Source organism: Pongo pygmaeus, chromosome 18, assembly GCF_028885625.2.
Source record: "Pongo pygmaeus isolate AG05252 chromosome 18, NHGRI_mPonPyg2-v2.0_pri, whole genome shotgun sequence".
Classification (NCBI taxonomy): domain Eukaryota; kingdom Metazoa; phylum Chordata; class Mammalia; order Primates; family Hominidae; genus Pongo; species Pongo pygmaeus.
In genome coordinates this window covers 44,885,993-44,904,989 of record NC_072391.2, presented here as the reverse complement: position 1 = coordinate 44,904,989, position 18,997 = coordinate 44,885,993, and the positions used below count along the sequence as shown (strand labels likewise).

Here is an 18,997-nt window from a genome sequence, read left to right as displayed (position 1 = left end):
TCTACTGTGAATAGCCACAGTGTTAGTGGACATCTTGACCTTGTTCCTAATTTTATTGGAAATCCTATGATATCACCAATAGTAGGATGCATGTTAGAGATTTCTAATGTATACATTTATCAAGCTGAGAATTTCCCTTCTATTCATAGCTAAGACATTTTTTAAATAAGGAATAGGTGTTAATTTTATAAGTCATTATTTTCCTGAATTGATTGAAATAATCACATAGTGTTTATTTTTTAATGAGTTAATGAGATATCCTGAGCCATCATAAACCATACTTGGTGATGATGTAATATTCTTTTAATTCAATCCTTAATTTTGTAGAGGGATGGGTTCTGTTATCATTCTTGTGTTGATTTCTCCCAGTCAACATCTCCAACTCAGACTTTCTGCATTTATGTTCATGAGGGATATTGACATATCTCTTTCTTTGTAATATGTAATATTACATGACATATTTTAGTAATATTATTAAAAACTCATACAATAGGTTAGAGCCTTTTAATCATTTTCTACAATCCAGAAATGGTATGTGTATGTGTAAATAGTAGGTAGATAATGTTTACAGTATGGAAATTATCCATTCCTTAATGGCTTTATAGAACTCACTTATTAAATTACTGGATCTAGGGTTAATTTAATAAGTGAGTTCTATAAAACCATTAAGGAATGAATAATTTCTAGGGTTATATCTTTGATTGCCTCTTCAATTGCTTGCATGATTATTAGTCTTCTCAAATATTTTCCTAAACTCTAGTCAATTTGATTTTATCAATCAAATTTAATTAGTTTATTTTCTACTTTATTAACATACATTTTTATTAACTTTACTTAGCCTTTTTACTTTCTTTGGTTTATTTTGCTACCTTTTCTAGTTTTCTGTGTTGAAGATGAGCTCATTAATTTTCAATATGTCTTGCTTTCCATTGTATGCACTTAAAGCTGTATATTTTCCTCTGAGTACCACTTCGGCCACCTCCCATTGGTTTTGATTTGTGGTGCCTCTATGACATTTATTTAAAATGGCTTGTAACATCAATTTAGCCATCTTATATGGCAAGCCACTTCAAATTGTTTTTTGGCTCCATTTGGACATTTGTGTCTTCCACATATACAGGTTGAGTAACCCTTATCCAAAATGCTTGGGACCAGAGTGTTGCGAATTTTTTATTTTTTCAGATTTTGGAATATTTGCATATACATAATGGGATATCTTGGGAATGGGACCCAAGTCTCAACATAAAATTCATTTATGTTCCATACACCTTACACACATAGCCTGAAGGTAATTTTATATAATATTTTTAATAATTTTGTGCGTGAAACAAAGTTTTGACTGTGACTCATCACATGAGGTCAGGTGTGGGATTTTCCACTTCTGGTATCATGTCAGTGCTAAAAAATTTTTAGATTTTGGGGCATTTTGGATTTCAGATTTTTTGATTAGGGATGCTCAACTTGTACAATAGACAAAATAGTTTAAGTTTCTTACTGTGGTTTTAATTGAGATTTTATAATTGAGAGTTTATAGTTTAATTGGAAAGAATTAATGAGATTTCCTAAGAATATAGTATATATCTCTACTTGTTTAGATATTCTTTTATGTCCACCAGCAAATTTTAGTATTGCTTTTACATAGGACTTTTGCATCTTATTAAGTTTGTTCTTGCTATTGTGAATGGAGCCTTTCCCCTTTATGTCTTCTAATTGGTTATTAATGATATATAGGATAACTAACAATTTGTACTTGTGACTTTCGTATTTTACTACATTATTAAACTCATCAGAATTAATAGTTATTTGGTTTATTCTCTTGGATTTTCTAGGTAGGTAATCAAATCACCTGCAAACTATTACATAAAATAGGTGCTCAATAAATACTTGTTGAATGTCTGTGCTTATCTTCCAGGAAGTGGAGACAATCTTGTACAATTTAGATGTCCTCTAAGAGCCTTGCCCTACAGAAATCTCTGAACACTCTACATTTTTTCAATGAAATCTTTGTACCTTTGTGACTTATTTTACCACATCATATTAGCTATATTCTAGCCTTCAGTAATTTAGAAGAATCAGAACATAAACTATTCACACACAGCATTCTCACAAATATTAGGGCCTCAACAGCAGATACTTTCATATTTCTGAAAGGTCTTCCACATCAAATCTACGCTTCAAGAGTGGGAGTGGCACTCTCCTTCCACTTTGCAAAAGGACATTGAGGGAAAAATGCCCTGTCTTCCTCTTTAAAAGCACAGACTGACTTCTTGGCTCTACCAGCCCTTGCACACTCAGACTCTTCCTACAGAGAATGAGAAGAGAAAAGAAATGCTAAAGCTTGCCTTGGTGGCAACACCTATCCAGGAGGACTTGAAAGATTCGAGAAAGGCAAACTATCCTCCCAGAAACAAATTTGCTTTTTCTATATTTGCTTTAAGCAATCCAAACTTTAAAAAATCAATGCGGTCTAGGCAGAAGAAAGGAGGCAGGAAAATGAGCCCTTTGAAAATTCCTCTAGAGAGCCAACTATAGCCTATTAATATTAACACACAGTACCTCTACCCTTGGATGCTTTTGGAAAGCCATGGCTGACTCTCGGGAGCCCCGCTGTGCACGGTTCTTTTGAATGTTAGGAATAAAACCCACAGCCTCTGAGTCAGGCAGAAAAATGCCCATTTTCCTTTGTGCTCACACTTTCAGAGGAAGCTGCCTCGGGCAGAGAAAGGAAGAAGGAAAACGATGAGAATTCTTAACAACAGGCTGTTCCTTGGCAAGGAACATCCTTATTTAAGAATCTTGCAAAGTGAAGGATGAACAGAAGACAATGAAGTGAAACTCAAATCCATCTTGAAAAAGTATATCTTTCTGAGATAGACTCAATTACTGATCCTGTGTGGATGGTGACTTGCAACTGTTTGTACCTAAAGCAGCACAGTGAAAACAACAAAGAACCTCGGGTCTAAACAGAAAATGACTAGAGGGAAGGAAGACTTCACAAAATTAGAAGAAAGGGAAATAAATGCCTCAGCTATTCCCTTAGGTACATGAGGCTGCTTACTGGAAATTCAGACTTGGCCTTGGACTTGAAATACTCACCAACAGGCTTCCTGAATGGGACCGGACTTACCAAGCAATGCCACGCTTGGCCCTACTGCTCCATATTGAGTCCCCTGAGCTGTGCTCCTTGTTTGCACATCCTTGTTTGCCATGATCTCCCATTCCCCATTAACTTGCTAACTTCTGCGAGTCTTCACAGTCAGCTGAGATGCCACTTCCTCCAAGGACCCTAATCTCCCAGCCCTTGTGTCTGTCTCTAGCGCAGCACCTATCACAGCAGATTCTAATTGTACATTCAGTGGTGTATCTTTTCCCGGTAGACTTCATGTCAGCTGGCATTGAATACTGCTCACCTGACACAGTGCCTGGTATAATACATGGCAAGAACTCAATAAATATTCATTGAATGAATGAATGAGCAAGGTATATAGACCAGCACAACATTCCCAGGGGCATTAAGTTACCCTCTTGCCCTAGGGCTGCATTTCTGTTTGAAATGAAAACATTTTCAAGGTTAAATATATTCTTGGAGCCACATTTAACTGGCTGGCTTCCCGAACACTAAATCATTTAGTTTCAGGAGGAAGAATTTTTTCCCCTTGGCAAACATTTCTTAAAGAAAAGTGGATGAGGCAACTGTCAGAAGAAAATGAAGCATTGCTGTGAAGCTGCAGAGGTGTCTAAATACTGCCAAAGATGTCCCACGGCCTTGCCCACTCAGAGAATATCTATAAATATTTTCTGCAGTTAGCCTATTAAGACAAAATTATCTTGAAAACACTTTCTAAACATTAAGTCACAAGTGTTTGCTAATAATTGGTTGCCCTTCCTTCCTCTTCTTTCCAATACAATTGGATATGAAGGGTGCCCTTCATTTCATGACTCCATTTGAAATCTTTGCCCTTCCTTTTCATCTCTGATAAGGAAAGGCAAAATAGTTAAACTTCAGAGTTTGGTTAAAAGAATCTTTCACTCAAGTCAGGGGCTGCCATAATAAACTACCACAGACTGAGTGGCTTAAACAACAGAAATTTATTTTTTCACAGTTCTAGAGGCTGGAAGCCTGAGATCAAGGTGTGAACAGTGTTGGCTTCTGACACCTCTGTCCTTGGCTCTGTAGATAGCCACCTTCTCCCTGGGTCTTCACATAGTCCTGTCTCATACATGTCTGTGTCCAAATTTCCTTCTCTTATGAGGAACCAGTCGTGTTGGATTAGGAGCCACTCTAATGACTTTATTTTAACTTAACTACCTCTTTAAAGACCCTATCTTTAAATACAGTCACATTCTGAGATACCTGGGGTTAGGACTTCAACAGATGAATTTGGGGGGACAGCCCATGACAGCAGGGTACAGTTTATTTCCTCAGACATTTCTGGGCAGGAATGGAAGACACAGGATCACAGACTCATGGACAACTTTTTTTCCAGAGTAAAAAGCTATCATCTCTTGAAAACCCAAGAAAAATGAAACCTGTCCATTCAACACGGGATGATCTCTAGTGGGAAGTGCCAAGATGCGAAAAGCAGTGATTTGATTCTTCTTTGGCTTAAATGACCCCCTCCCCATCTGTGTAGAAATGAGATCACTATAGACTTTCTTGGACTTCTATTCTAGTTTCCCGACCTACCTTTTCATTTCCAAAGTACCTGGAGACCAAGGACAAGGGTGAGAGTCATCAGGGACTGATGAGGGTGGGTCCTTCCTGCCTTTCCCCAGGACTGGGACGCCCTTGTTGTGAGTGCATCACCTTCCTCAGGATTCAGGGCAAGGGTAGGAGGTTGTTCTTCTCTAAGGGAGAGAGAACAGGATGAAAAATGACTTTTGGATGTTGCAAACCACATCTGCCCTGACTTTGATTAAACATGCTGCTGACTGCTTTTAGTAGATAAGCAGTGTTTAATAAGATAGGCTAAACGTGCCATCACTCTTCACCTAGCCATAGAGATTTTTCTAGGCAGATGGGAACGCAGGCTGTCAGGAACATCACTTACCCTCATTTTGGCAACAGCAGGAAGACCTGGAAAGAAGTGTCAGAAGCGCCCGGGACAGGACCCTGCAGTGGACGCCTCTGGTTATTTCTTGTGCCCTGTCTCATTTCCCCCTTATTTTGCTCAGAACATTCTGATTTTCCTTTGGGGAAAATCCCTGATGTTCTTCCTACTGAGAAATTGCTGTGGTTCCTGTCCTTTCCAAAATCATTGGGGTTATTTATTTCCTCCTAATTACCTTTGATTCTGTGAAGTAATCATAGCTCCCACCCAGGCTTCTGTCTCCACCTCGACTCATATATCCAAAGACCTGCTTGACATCTCCACTTAAATATGTAGCAGGCACCCAAACTCGTAATGTAACCCCTGTTCTCTCTTGCAAACTTGTTGTAGCCACAGCCATCCCCATCAGCAGATGGCAACTCTGTTCTTGCAGTTACTTGGACAGAAACCTTGGAATCACCTGGCTCAGGCTTTCACGTTCTACATGCAACCTGCCAGGAAATTCTGTGGACTCTCCCTTCAAAATTGATTCAGGACCCAACTTCTCTCACCTCCCAGCCACCATCACCTCCTGCAGGATTTACCTCCTGGTTCCTCCATCACTTCCTACTGTCTGCTTCCCCCAGAAACCAGAGTGTATCTTCCAAAACAAAAATGAGAGCATGCCCGCCGGACACGGTGGCTCACGCCTGTAATCTCAGCACTTTGGGAGGCCAGGGCAGGTGGATCACTTGAGGTCAGGAGTTGGGGAACAGCATGGGCAATATGGTGAAACCCCGTCTCTACTAAAAATACGAAAATTTACCAGGTGTGGTGGTGCACACCTGTAATGCCAGCTACTCAGGAGGCTGAGGCAGGAGAATCACTTGAGCCTGGGAGGCAGAAGCTGCAGTGAGCTGAGATTGCGCCACTGCACTCCAGTGAGCCAAGATTGCACCACTGCACTCCAGCCTGGGTGACAGAGTGAGACTTGGTCTCAAAAAAGAAAATGAGAGCATGTCAGTCCTCCATTCAGACCCTGCAGGTGCCTCATTTGATTCAAAGTAAGATTGAAAGTGTCTGTCACAGCCCTCAGGGGCCCATGTTATATCAGGCCCCTTTCTGCCTCTCTGACCTGGTCTGTTGCCACTCTCCCTGTTCAATCTGCACCAGCACATTGGCCTTCTTACCGCTTCTAGAACACACCAGCATGTGTCTGCCTTCGGGAGCTCTGGCTGACAGCTCTTCACCCAGAGACCCCATGGCTAACCCCTCACCAACTCAGGTCTCCCCTTGCCTGGGTGGCTGTCCAACCACTCGAGCACTCCTAATACCTTTGCCTTTGCTAAGCTTTTGCTTTTCTTACATATCCCATAGCTTACAGTAATTCCCCACTTAACACTATCCATAGGTTCTTGGAAACTGCAACTTTTAAGCGAAATGACATATAATGAAACCATTTTTACCATAGGCTAATTGATATAAACAAGAGTGATGTTCTTACAGCGTATTTCTGGTCACAAAAACATCACCAGTCTCCTAAATAAGGACCCAAAACACTTCTGATATTAAATATTGAAATAAATGTGATCTATACATCCATTTAAGAATGATTAAGAAAAACAAATAAGATCATTATTTACCCAATTTTTAATTTTTTGATTACGGCTGCATAGGAGCCGTACATATTTATGGGGCACATGATGTTTTGATACAGGCATGCAATGCATACTGATCAGATCTGAGTAACTGGGGTATCCATTACCTCAGATGTTTACCATTTCTTGGTGTTAGGAACATCCCAAGCCCACTCCTTTACTTATTTTTAAATATACCATAAATTATTATTAACTATAGTTGCCCTTTTGTACTACCAAATACTAGATCCTATTCATTCTATTTACCCAATTTTTGGTGAATCAGTGAGTCCCAGTGGTCATAGTCATAGTGGGTTAAACCAGGGAATAAACATTTGCAAAGCAAATGTCTCAGGAGCACCGCCAGCCACCACAAAGTTCACAAATAATCACAAATATGGCAGGCTCACTGAACACATTTATGCCACATCATTTAGTGTCATGCATTTGTGGGATTATCATTGACCTTACACAATTTTTATTTTACAATAATTTGTATTCATTCATTCATTCATTTATTCATTTCCCAACTCACTTATTCCAGTTCAGAGTCGCAGGTGGCCAGAGCTCATCCCAGCAGCTCAGGGCACAAGGCAGGCACCCACTGTGGACAGGACACCATCCCATCGCAGGGCACACTCACCCCCACACACACTCATTTCGACTGCGGCCATTTAGACACGCCAGTGAACCCCATGTGCACAGCTTATGAATGTGGTAGGAAACAGAGTGCCCAGAGAAAACCCATGCAGAAATGGAAAGAATGTGGAAGACTCCACAAAGACAGGGGCCCCGGCCTGGAATTGATTTTTTTTTTCTTATCAATGTTATAATTAAACTACATTATTTGAGGACCTGCTGTACTTGCTTTTTCTTTATTGTTTTCTGTCTGTCCACCCACACTTCCCCTTCCCCTCCCCCTTGCTGAACAAGAAACCAAGTTCTACATGCACAAGGATCTTTGTTTTGTTCTCTGAAGTATCTCAGCACCTGGAATTGTGCCTGGCACATATTAGGTGCTCAGTAAATGGTTGTTAAATGAAAAAAATAATAAAGCCCATATCCTTCCAATGAATCCCTCTTACTCAGTTTAGCTCGTGTGCTACCATTGCTTGAAAGCAAAGCCCCCGACTGAGAGAGTGCCCTTCTCAGCATACCATGACTCCAAAAGAGCCTGCTATACCTTTCTGCACTAAGAAAACGATCAAAATCAGACAGAAAAAGAAAAAATACAGACTTCCTGATTGTCTATACATAAATTCGGCTGGTCCTTTTGACCGCCTGTGTTAGTCAGTGTTCCCTAGAGGGACAGAACTAATAGGATATATATATGTGTATATCTATATATATGTAGATATATGTGTATATCTCTATATATGTAGATATATATATGTAGTTATGTATATACACATATATATATCTAAATATATGTATATATCCGCATATATATATATCCGTATATATAAGGGAGTTTATCAAGTATTAACTTACATGATCACGAGGTCCCACAGTAGGCCATCTGCAGGCTTGAAGAGCAAGGAGAGCCAGTCAGAGTCCCAAAACTGAAGAACTTGGAGTCGATGTTCTAGGGCAGGAAGCATCCAGCACAGGAGAAAGATATCGGCTGGAGGCTAAGCCAGTCTCACCTTTTCACGTTTTTCTGCCTGCTTTATATTCATTGGCAACTGATTAGATTGTACCCACCAGATTAAGGGTGGGTCTGCCTTCCCTAGCCCACTGACTCAAATATTAATCTCCTTTGGCAACACCCTCGCAGACACACCCAGGAACAATACTTTGCATCCTTCAATCTGATCAAGTTGATACTCAGTATTAACCATCGTGCAGCCCTTGTGGGTGGAAGTCAGTGGGAAAGTCGCTTGACCCAGGGCCAGGACACCCAGCTGTGCCTGCAGATCCTGCTGCTTCTGGAGGTGTGGCTTTGGGCATCACTAAGCCTCCCTGGACCTCAGTTTCTTCATCTGTAAAGCAGATCTAAAAATCCCTATGCCTCAGGGTTGTTGTGAAGATTAAATAAGATCCTGAACATCTGGGACTCTGAGGAGAGACCCCCCACTCCTTACAGTCAGAGCAGCTCTGAGTTGCAAGGAAGGATTTGGACTCTGGGACAGGCAAACCAGTTCAAATCCCACCTTCACCACTTACTGCCATGCAGCCTCAGGCACATCACCTGGCCCCTCTGCGCCTCCATTGCCTGGTCTTTAAAAGGGGGATAATTAGCATAACCTGCATCCGAGGACAGTCATGGGGATTGCTGAGTCCATGCCTGTGTTTTATCCCAGTGCCTGGCACATGCAAAGTGCCCAATAATAATAATTTGTTGTTGCTATTGCAGGGGCTCAATAAATGTCATTTCCCTCCTCAGCTTTGGCACCTGAACCAGATCATTTATTTCTTTTTCTCTTTTGATGCCAATGATGACACATAACTTGCCCCAACAATGTAGTTCCCTGGGAAGATTTTGATGGGATAACAAAAATGTGTTTCTTGGGCTTTCTACAGCTACAGCCCTACGACTCCTGTCATGGAACTGTCAAAACAAGCCTGAAACATGCATGGGCTTTCTGCCAAGTCCTCTTGGAGAGGGAAAGATGTAGCATGCACTCTTTCCTTTCTCTCTGCACTGTCCCTACTCCCACCCACCCCAACTCTTCTGCAGCAACACACTGTGTCAGCCGTGCTTGAGTGGTTTGGTAAAACAGGGCTCATTTTAGCTCCCTTTGGCAGAACACAGGGTGGTGTGGAGATGGCCTGAGAGTAGAGGCACGTGAAAATGGTTCAGAAATGCCTGGGAGATGCCATCAGTTTGTACCAGGTGCTAGACGCTAGGGTTATGGCTGCTGTGCCCTCGTGGCTGACTTTGAGTCATGGCTTATGAAACTCTGCATGCTGATCAGGAATCAGAGCAACAAAGGACAGACAAGGACACCCATCTACCTTGAATCAGGTCCTTCCGAGTGATCTGAGATGCCAGGGGCAGCAGGTGGCTGCCAAACCTTATTGCCAAATTATCATAGCTCCTTTGCCATTTCTGGTTTTGATATGAATCTTGTAAAACAGAGACGCTCCTGCTTCCTAAGGTCTTGGAGTCAGGAATTTGTAAAAAACAATTTCACTTCAAGCTTCCACAAATACACTGTTTCCCCTGCCTCTGCTTCCCTGTTGTGACCAGGAAGGCGGTACTATCATTCGGTTAACCCTCCACATGAGATAAATAGGACTCTTTTGAAAGCCACTGTATTCCATCCATAAATTATCAGCTGTACAGATGCAAACTTCTGGCTGACACAGAAATCACTCTTCCAAATCCCCACCACGTATAGGCATTTAGAAACAACTCATTGTACTTCACTGGTCCCCTGTTTCCCTTTAGAGAGGTTTATAGTGGTCAAGACTCTTGGGTACAGATGACAGAAACCCACCTGAAATTGACCTAAGCATGAAAGAAGACATACTATTCCCATGATAGAGACATTTGGGGGTAGTTCAGCTTTGGGCACAGCAGGATCCAAATGTCAAAAAAATATTTCCAGTCAGCTGCAGGGGCTCATGCCTATAATCCTAGCACTTTGGGAGGCCAAGGTTGAAGGATGGCTTGAGCCATGGGTTTGAGAGCAGCCTGGGCAAGATGGCCAGATCCTGTCTCTACAAAAACTAAAAATAAATTAGCCAGTCACGGGTGGTGTGTGTCTGTAGTGCCAGCTACTCAGGAGGCACAGGTGGGAGAATGCCTTGAGCCCAGGCATTCCAGGTTGCAGTGAGCTATGATCTCACCACTGTACTCCAGTCTGGGCAACAAAGGGAGACCCCATCTCACTCTGTTGAGCTCACATTGTCCAGCTATATATATATCTATATATATAGCTATATATATATATCTACGTATATAGCTATATATATATATCTACGTATATAGCTATATATATATATCTACGTATATAGCTATATATATATCTACGTATATAGCTATATATATATCTACGTATATAGCTATATATATATCTACGTATATAGCTATATATATATCTACGTATATAGCTATATATATATCTACGTATATAGCTATATATATATATCTATGTATATAGCTATATATATATATCTATGTATATATATGGATTATATATATATGGATATATATATATATAGCTGGACATATATATATATATATATATAACCATTTTATTACCTACATCTTACATCTTACCTACATCTTACCAGTTTAGCCTCCCCAGGAGAGTGAGGTTTTCTTTGCCAATATTTCCAGCAAAAATCTTAGCAAAGGATGGCCATGTCTCTGAGTGGCCCTACCCGTGTCTCATGCCTATCCAGGACCCAACCTCTGTGGCTAGAGGTATATAATAACACCCTCACACGAGCCCCATGTTAATAGCTGTTATTGACTACTATGTGCCAAGTCTTTAACGATATTATCGCTCATCTCACAACAAAATGAAAGATATCTATTTATTATCCCCATTTTTCAAGTGATGGAACAGGATTAGAGATGTTAAATAACTTGCCCAAGTTCACATCCCCCAAAGGGAGAAACTAAAATTTTGGCCCAGTTCTCCAGGACTCCCTATCAGAGTGCCAAAATGGCCCATCTCCCTGCAGCTGCAGAATAAATGAGCTGTCTCATAAAATGTGCATTCATTCCATAGACATTAATTAGGCACTGCTCTGTGCAGTCACAGGTTATGACTGGAAGATTCCTGGGGCATTTCAGCACTCCAGGCACTAGCTTCCTCAAGCCCCATATGGACCCCTTCTGGAAACTCACCTGGTAATAGTAGGAGCCATGTGTCTCTTGAGAGATACATGGCTCATCCAGTAATTCTGGGTAGTAGAACCTTTCCAAAGAGGAATAAGTCACCATTTGCAACTTCTGCCCTACCTGTTTGACTCACTCTCAAAAAGTCTACCATCTAGGTAAGATAAAAATAAAAAGGGGGTCACAGACCAAGTTTGCTTGGTCCCTATAATATTTTTTCTGAATTGGATTTGTTGCCAATGCTGAAAAGACAAGACTTTTATTTCACATTCAAAGCCATGTTTCCGGTTTCTTCTAAATATATCAAATGTGGCAGCACTGAGGCCAGATTCTTACATGGCAAAGGTCAGTGGGAACTGACAAGAGGACTGGCTGCTGCTTTGGGGTGGGGTGTGTGCTCTCCAGTTTGCCCTAGTCCCCTTCATTCCTTATTGCCTTACACCAAGGCTGCCTTACTCATTGACTTTACCTGCTGAGTGAGCAGCACAAATGAAGTGTGAAACAGCACAAAGAAGAGGCAATGATCATGCAGAGAGATGAGCAATGAGTTCCCCTGGGTGGAGAAGGGGAAATGAGAAAGAGGCCCCAGCCTTAAAGGAGGAGTAGGGTTTTAAATATCAAAGTTTCTTCACATGTAGGGTGGATTATTATTGGTAGAGTGGAGCACTGTGGGGAAGGGATTTGCCAAGGTGAGCGATGAGCATGGGGAAAGCTACAGGCAGAACGTCCGCCTGGTGTTTGGGGAGCCCGGCCGGCAGAGGCAGTATGTCAGGAGGTCACATAATGGAGAACAGGCAAGATAAAAGACCAGCTGGACTGGATTCTGCAGCAGCCTCACCAGCCCACTGCGGCGTCCGAACACGCACACACACACACACAACCCCAACACACACAGGAGCTCATGGGTCAGAGGTGCACTAGTGCCCACTGGGCCCTGGGGACCTCCAAGTGGGCCTGGGGCTGGGAAGCTGTGCTCCAGACTCAGGCATACCTCATGCTCCCCATGAAAGTGATTGTATCCTCCACCAGCCTGGTGGGCATCTTGACCCATCCTGCAGGGGTCAGGGCCTCTCGCTGCTCCTCCCAGCATCTTTAACACCTGCCACCCTGGCTGCTCCTGAGCTAGCCTCCTCTCAGAACAGGGCGTGTCCCCAGCTGATTCTGGGTCCCAGGGTTCTGTGTTGCCCTCCTTGGGCTGGGGCCAGTGAGGTGCATGAAGGGAGGGCAGGGAAGAAACAACCATGTGCCCAGCACATCTGGTGCTTCCTCCAGCCCCACTTTGAAGGTTGACATCCTTATTCTGACTCTCCAAGGAAGAGCCTGAAGCTCACAGAGGTTGATGACTGACTGCGGACAAGGCCTCTCAGCATCCATTTCATCCTTTGTAGAATAAGGATCATGTACAAGTCTCCCCAGATTTTTGTGAAATTTAGAAATAGTGTGTAAAGTGCTGGCCTGGTGCCTTGTATGCATTCATTAGTTAAAAATAATTAGTGAGCATCTATTATACCCCAGGCATAGTGCTTGGCATTAAGTTACAACACTCAACAAGGCAGACTGTAGAGAGTTACCATCAGGGGTGTGTGTGTGTCTGTGTCTGTGTCGAAATTCTGTGTGTGTGTGTATGCTGGAGTCGTGTGTGTGTGTTGTATGTCTGTGTGCTGGGTATGTGTGTGTTGGAATTCTGTTTGTTGGGGTGTGCATGTGTGTTGTGTGTGTGTGCTGGGTGTGTGTGTGTTGAGATTGTGCTGGGCTTGTTTGTGTGTATGTTGGGATTCTGTATGGTGTATGTGGTGTGTGTTGGGATTTGTATGTGTGTTATGGTTGTGTGTGTGTGTTGGGTGTGTGTGGTGTGTGTGTGTTGGGTTTGTGTTGAGGTTGTGTGTGTTTTGGGGTGTGTGTGTCGAGATTGTGTGTGTTAGGGTTGTGTGTGCTGGATGTGTGTGTGTGCTGGAGGTGCGTGTGTGTTGGAGTTGTGTGTGTGTGTTGGGGCTGTGCATGTGTGTGCACTGGAGGCATGTGTACGTTAAGGTGGTGTGTGTGTGCTGAGTGTGTGTGTGTTGGGATTCTGTGTGTGTGTTGGGGGGTGCAGGTGTATTCGGGTTGTGTGTGTGTGTGTGCATTGGAGGGGTGTGTGTGTTGGGGTTGTGTGTGTGCGTTGGAGGTGTGTCTGTTGAGCTTGTGTGTGTGCATTGGAGGTGCATGTGTTGGGGTTGTGTGTGTGTTGGGGTTGTGTGTGTGTGCATTGGAGGTGCGTGTGCTGGGGTTGTGTGTGTGTGTGTGTTGGGGTTGTGTGTGTGTGCATTGGAGGTGCGTGTGCTGGGGTTGTGTGTGTGTGTTGGGGTTGTGTGTGTGCGCATTGGAGGTGTGTGTGTGCGTTGGGGTTGTGTGTGTGCTTTGGAGGTGTGTGTGTGTGTGTGTGTGTGTGTTGGGTTGTGTGTGTGTTGGAGGTGTGTGTGTGTGTGTGTGTGTTGGGGTTGTGTGTGTGTTGCAGGTGTGTGTGTTGGGGTTGTGTGTGTGTGTGCGTTTGTGTGCTGGGGTTGGGGAAGTGAAGAGAATAAGTGACCACATACCACACAATGGAAAGGTGGACGCCCTGGGGTTTTCGGGAGGATGGCAGCACATCCCAGGGATAATACTGGATTTGGGAGTTCCGGGAGGATATGCCATCTCCGTGTGTTTACAAAACAAAGAAATTCAGTGTGGCTGCACCAAGAACATGCCTTGGGGAGAGGAGAGAAAGGAAGACAAAGAAGAGCGTGGGTTTAGATGGGGCCAGGTCAGGTGGCACCTCACCCACCGCGCGAAGTGGGTTAGTTTTCATTCCGAGGGCCCTGGACAGCTGTGTGGGGGAGGAAATGAAGAGAGACGGGGGTTTCCATGCAGTAACCTCCCACCTGGTCCTTTGGCCCGCCACGGTTTATCTCAACTCTAGGCAAAGCAATCCTGTTGAAACGTCCAACAGATCACACCGCGCCTCTGCTCAGCACCCTTCAATGGCTCCCTGTTTACCTCTGCCTAAAAGCCGAAGTCCTCACAAGGCCCTGAGTGACCCGGCCATTACCTTCCTGCTCATTTCAGGCAACCCCACTCACCACCCCGCTAAATGAGATGACCCCAGCCACAGTCATCTCACAGTCATTCCAGGCCTGGCTGTTCCTGGAATGACAGGCTTCCCACTTAGGGCTGAGATGGAACAGGGACCCCTCTTAGGGCCTGCTGCACCCCTCACCCCCACCCCCACTGCCCAAGTATGAAAATAAAGGAAAAATATTTAGTTCCTTCACGAGAGAGTCCAGGCACCCAGCTAGCCCTGAGGAGTAAAGGAGCCACCTGAGAAGTGAGGAGAAATGCAGATAGATCCCCACCAAATGGATCCACTGGTACACAGACCTCAGACCAGGGGAAACCAAGACAAAGCTCTGACCACCTGTTCTTTGTTCTCAATTTCTTCCCGAGGGGCCTGGAGGAAGTCACGCCCACGGGTCAGATCTTACCATTCCTTTCTGCCGACCCCAAGATTTTAGAAAAACTTCGCTTCCTTAACCAACCACAAATCAGAGTCTGAACCCACCTATGACCTTTTAGCCCCATGACTTCACATATCCCACCTTTTTAGGCCACACCAATGTGTAACCCCCGTGTGCTGATTTATGATTTTACCTGTAACTTCTGCTTTCCTGAAATTTTTCCCTGCTTGAAAAAACCCTTGCATGCAAGCCATCAGGGAGGTCAGGTCTTAAGTGTGAGCTGCCTGATTCTCCTTGCTTGGCGTCCTGCAAATGAATGCCCCTCATTCTCTCACTGCAAACCCTGAGTGTGGACGTTTGGCTTTACTGCACCAGGTAGGAAGACTCCATTCAGCTCCACCCTGGCTGAGCCTCTAGAAGGAATGCTCTCTCTTCTTCCCTCGTCACCTTTACATCTTTGCTCAGATTTTACCTTCCCAGGGAGACTTACGATGACCACCTACTTTTTACTCAAAATTGCTCCCCACGGTACTCCTAATTCCCCCCTTTTTTGTATCTTGCTTTGCTTTTTCTATAACCCTTATCTCCTAACATATTGTCCATGCCCTCTGGCCAAAACCCACCAGTAACACAGACGCTGGGTTGTTTTTTTTTTTCCGGGGAGGTCGGTGGGGTGAGGTGGAGAGGACAGGGTCTCACTGTTGCAGTGAAGGAGATCACATACCAGGGGACCTGAGGGTGCCTCCCTCATTGCAGTCATTGCAGCATGCAGCAGCACCTGTGCTCCTGGTGGCCCTTGCCTGGAGAATATTGACAATCCTATGTACATTACTTGTTTGCTATGTTTTTCTTCTTGTCTTCCCTTCTAGCTTCATGGAGGTAAGGATGTTTTGACTGTTCTGTTAACTGATCCAAGGGCCTAGAGCTATAATCATAGTAGAAGCCCAATTTATGTCATTTACTGAGACAGGGAAGCCTGGAAAATGAGCAGGGTTTGCAGGCTGGGGCAGAATTAGGGAGGAATTGATAAGCTTGAGCTATTTCCAGTCACGGAATCATCGGTTCATCTTCCTATGTCAACCTCACCTACCACTCAGCAGTGATCATAGCCCTGCCCCCCCTCACTCCCCACCACAGGCATGCCTCAGCCCTCAGTGAGCCCCTTAGCAGCAGCATGTGCAGCACCATTAAAACACACCCCAGGTGCCGTTCTAAACACAGCTTGTCTTACCCGGTTGGCACTCCTGTGATTTTTAGAGATGAGGAAACTGGGCAGGGCATGGTGGTTCATACCTATAATCCTAGCATTTGGGGAGGTCCAGGAAGGAGGATCACTTGAGGCCAGGAGTTTGAGACCAGCCTGGGCAACATAGCAAGACCCTACTTTTCCAAAAAAAAGTTTTTAATGAAAAAAATATATTTTCAGAGGTGAGGAAACTGAGCATGAGAAGAATAAATAAGTTTTGAGCAGCCAAGCTGGAATTTGAATATAGATCGTCCAACCTCAGAGCCTAAACCTCTCAGAGCATTTCATGGCCATCAACTTAGATGCCAAGAAAGGAAGATGGGGTGAGGAGGTGCGGCAACACCAAGGCAAACTTGATTTGAGGTGTAGCAAGAGGAGATAGTTGTCTTTCTGTTAGGAGGAGGCTGTCTGCAGCAAACACTGCTCTGTGTCTCGTGGGAAACCCCACAGGCTGCCCAAAGCCCTCACAGATGCCCAGTCCCATTCAGGCCTGACTCGTCCCATTGAGTCAGAAGGGTCTGGTGCCTCTGACACGATGCATCAACTGGGGCATTCATAAAGATGAAAAAGGAGCCAAGCCCGGCCCTTTTCCCCTATCAAAGGAGAGCAGCGGAGATCTGAAAAACAGGGTGATTAACTCCACCAGACACTCGAGTTGCCATGGATACTACCGACCAGCATGACACCTCTTCTGCCCCTTGGTTCTGAGGCTGCTTGTGCTCTTCAGCCCTGGCAGAGAGAGTTTTTCTCCTCACTTCCCCAAAACTGGTTCTAAAAGCGCAAAAGGCATTTGAGGACTCAGAGCAGGGGAGAGCTCACTCCATCCCATGTCATCTTTTTCAAAACTACATTTTTCCGTCTCTGTTGCACATCATGTTAGCTGTATTCATGTTAATGGGAGCTTGTGTGTGTGAGTACAGCTGTTCTAGAAAGTAGGTATCTACTCTACGACTTATGATTAAATAACTTGGAGGTCTGAAGAGAGAGAACTAAGAGGCAAATTAAAGAGTTTTGTGTTTTTTTGTGGGGGGGGGGCAGGGGAACAGGGTCTCACTCTGTCACCCCGGCTAGAGTGCAGTGGCGTGATCATAGCTCACTGCAGCCTCCAACTCCTGAGCTCAAGTGATTTTCCCACAGGCACGAGCAACTGTTCCCAGGTCCATGAACCCTTGTGTCTGTGAATATGTCTATTATAATGATTGTCACTGGTGATCTTGACAGCTATATTAAAATTACTGTTATTGGTAAAATGAAACCTAAACGTTGCCACTAAAGTGAAGTGCCCATATATGTCCAATCCAAGGACAGTGACTGATCTTTGTGTCCAGACTCAAGCTCTTACAAAAAACTGTGCCAGTCACTAACATTCTCAATAAACACTGATCAGATAATCTTATTTGAGAGCTGCTTTTAACGTTTCAAATACTCATCTCATTTGAGCTTTACAACTACATGAAATCAACAGTAAGTAACAACTGTCTAACCCAGGCCAAAATCAGTAATATGAATTATAATCATTTTTAAATGCTACAGTGGAAACATATTTGAAATGCACAATCCAAGGTAGATTAATGGAAGGACAGAGGGATGACAGGTGGAGACGTATGTGAACAAGAAGATACAGCAGAATGTCAATAGTAGAATGCCTAGGTTGGACAAATTTCAAAGGTCCTTTCATTCCCCCAATTTCTATGTTTTTATATTGATTTTCTAAGTATTTTTCAGATACTCTAAAATGAAGATAAGTTAACGTCAGTCAGCTAAGATCAATTTAAGGTTAATCTCTGCGGCAACTCAGAACTGATCCGAAATTTATCAGTCAGGGGCTAGTGTATGCTGTGGTAGCAAACATTGCCAAAATCTTGGGGCTTAAAACTACAGAGGTTTATCTCTTGCTTACACGATATAGGAACCACAGATGAGCTGGGGGCTTTGTGCCTGCATCGCCATTGACACTGTCCTCTTTGTTGTTCTTTTCCAGGGCCCAGTGAACAGAGAGCCCCTGGACATTGCCGGAAGGAAAGGAGAGAGCCCAGCAAAGCACACAACGTATCAGGCTTTTCATGTGTCATTGGGTGAAAGGAAGTCACATGGGCCAAGAAGGGGAAGCAGGTGTCATCAGAGCAGTTCCACAGTCCTCTAGGCACAGTAACAGGCATGCTTTTCTGTCCTTCTCTCCTTTTAGATTGTAAGCTACCCAAAGTCCATCTCAGTGGGTTTATTTCCTTATATGCAAACTACCATATGACAGGTGTGCCGGACAATAACTCAGGTATACCTGAGAATGATCCTATAGTCCAAGAATGTTGGTTCTGAGCTCCGAACTAAGGAATCTGGGAGCTGCCAACCCAGAGGTTTACTCCTTATCTATGGAGCATAGCTGAACCCCTGGCCCATTTCTTGGAACAGGATGTGCCGGGAACCAAGGCCCTTTGTTTTGAGCTAGGTGGGTGTGGCCAGGTAGAGGTCGCCAGGCAGAGGCGGCCAGGTGGAGGTTGCTAAGCAAAGATTGCTATATTAACTGGGTGCTTTTTACAAACCATAGTCATTACCCCATTCATCCAGCCACTCCTGGACTCCCTGTATGCTTAAGTTCCCCAGTAAAACTTATGTCTTGCTCACTGTCTCTGGGTCTTTTCTTCAGCCTCTCAGACACGGTGCCCTCCCTGGGCTTGGACTCAGTGGGGGTACTACTCCACTACTACAATGCCCAAAAAATGCCCACTTCTCTTTCTGACACTCAGTAAACATCTGCCATTGGCAATGATTGAGCTTCTAACATCTTTACCCTATGAGGAAAAGCAGCTCTTTTCTATGTG

General features: G+C 44.0%; 1 long non-coding RNA gene across 1 annotated transcript in view; it reads left to right on the top strand.

Moving 5' to 3' along the window:
- LOC129015071 (uncharacterized) overlaps positions 1-18,797 on the top strand; it is a 36,635-nt gene extending 17,838 nt beyond the window's left edge. Inside the window, exon 2 of the long non-coding RNA XR_008494502.2 lies at positions 18,160-18,797. This is a non-coding gene — a long non-coding RNA (uncharacterized LOC129015071). The remainder of the gene's footprint in view (positions 1-18,159) is intronic.
- Positions 18,798-18,997: the final 200 nt, after the last annotated feature.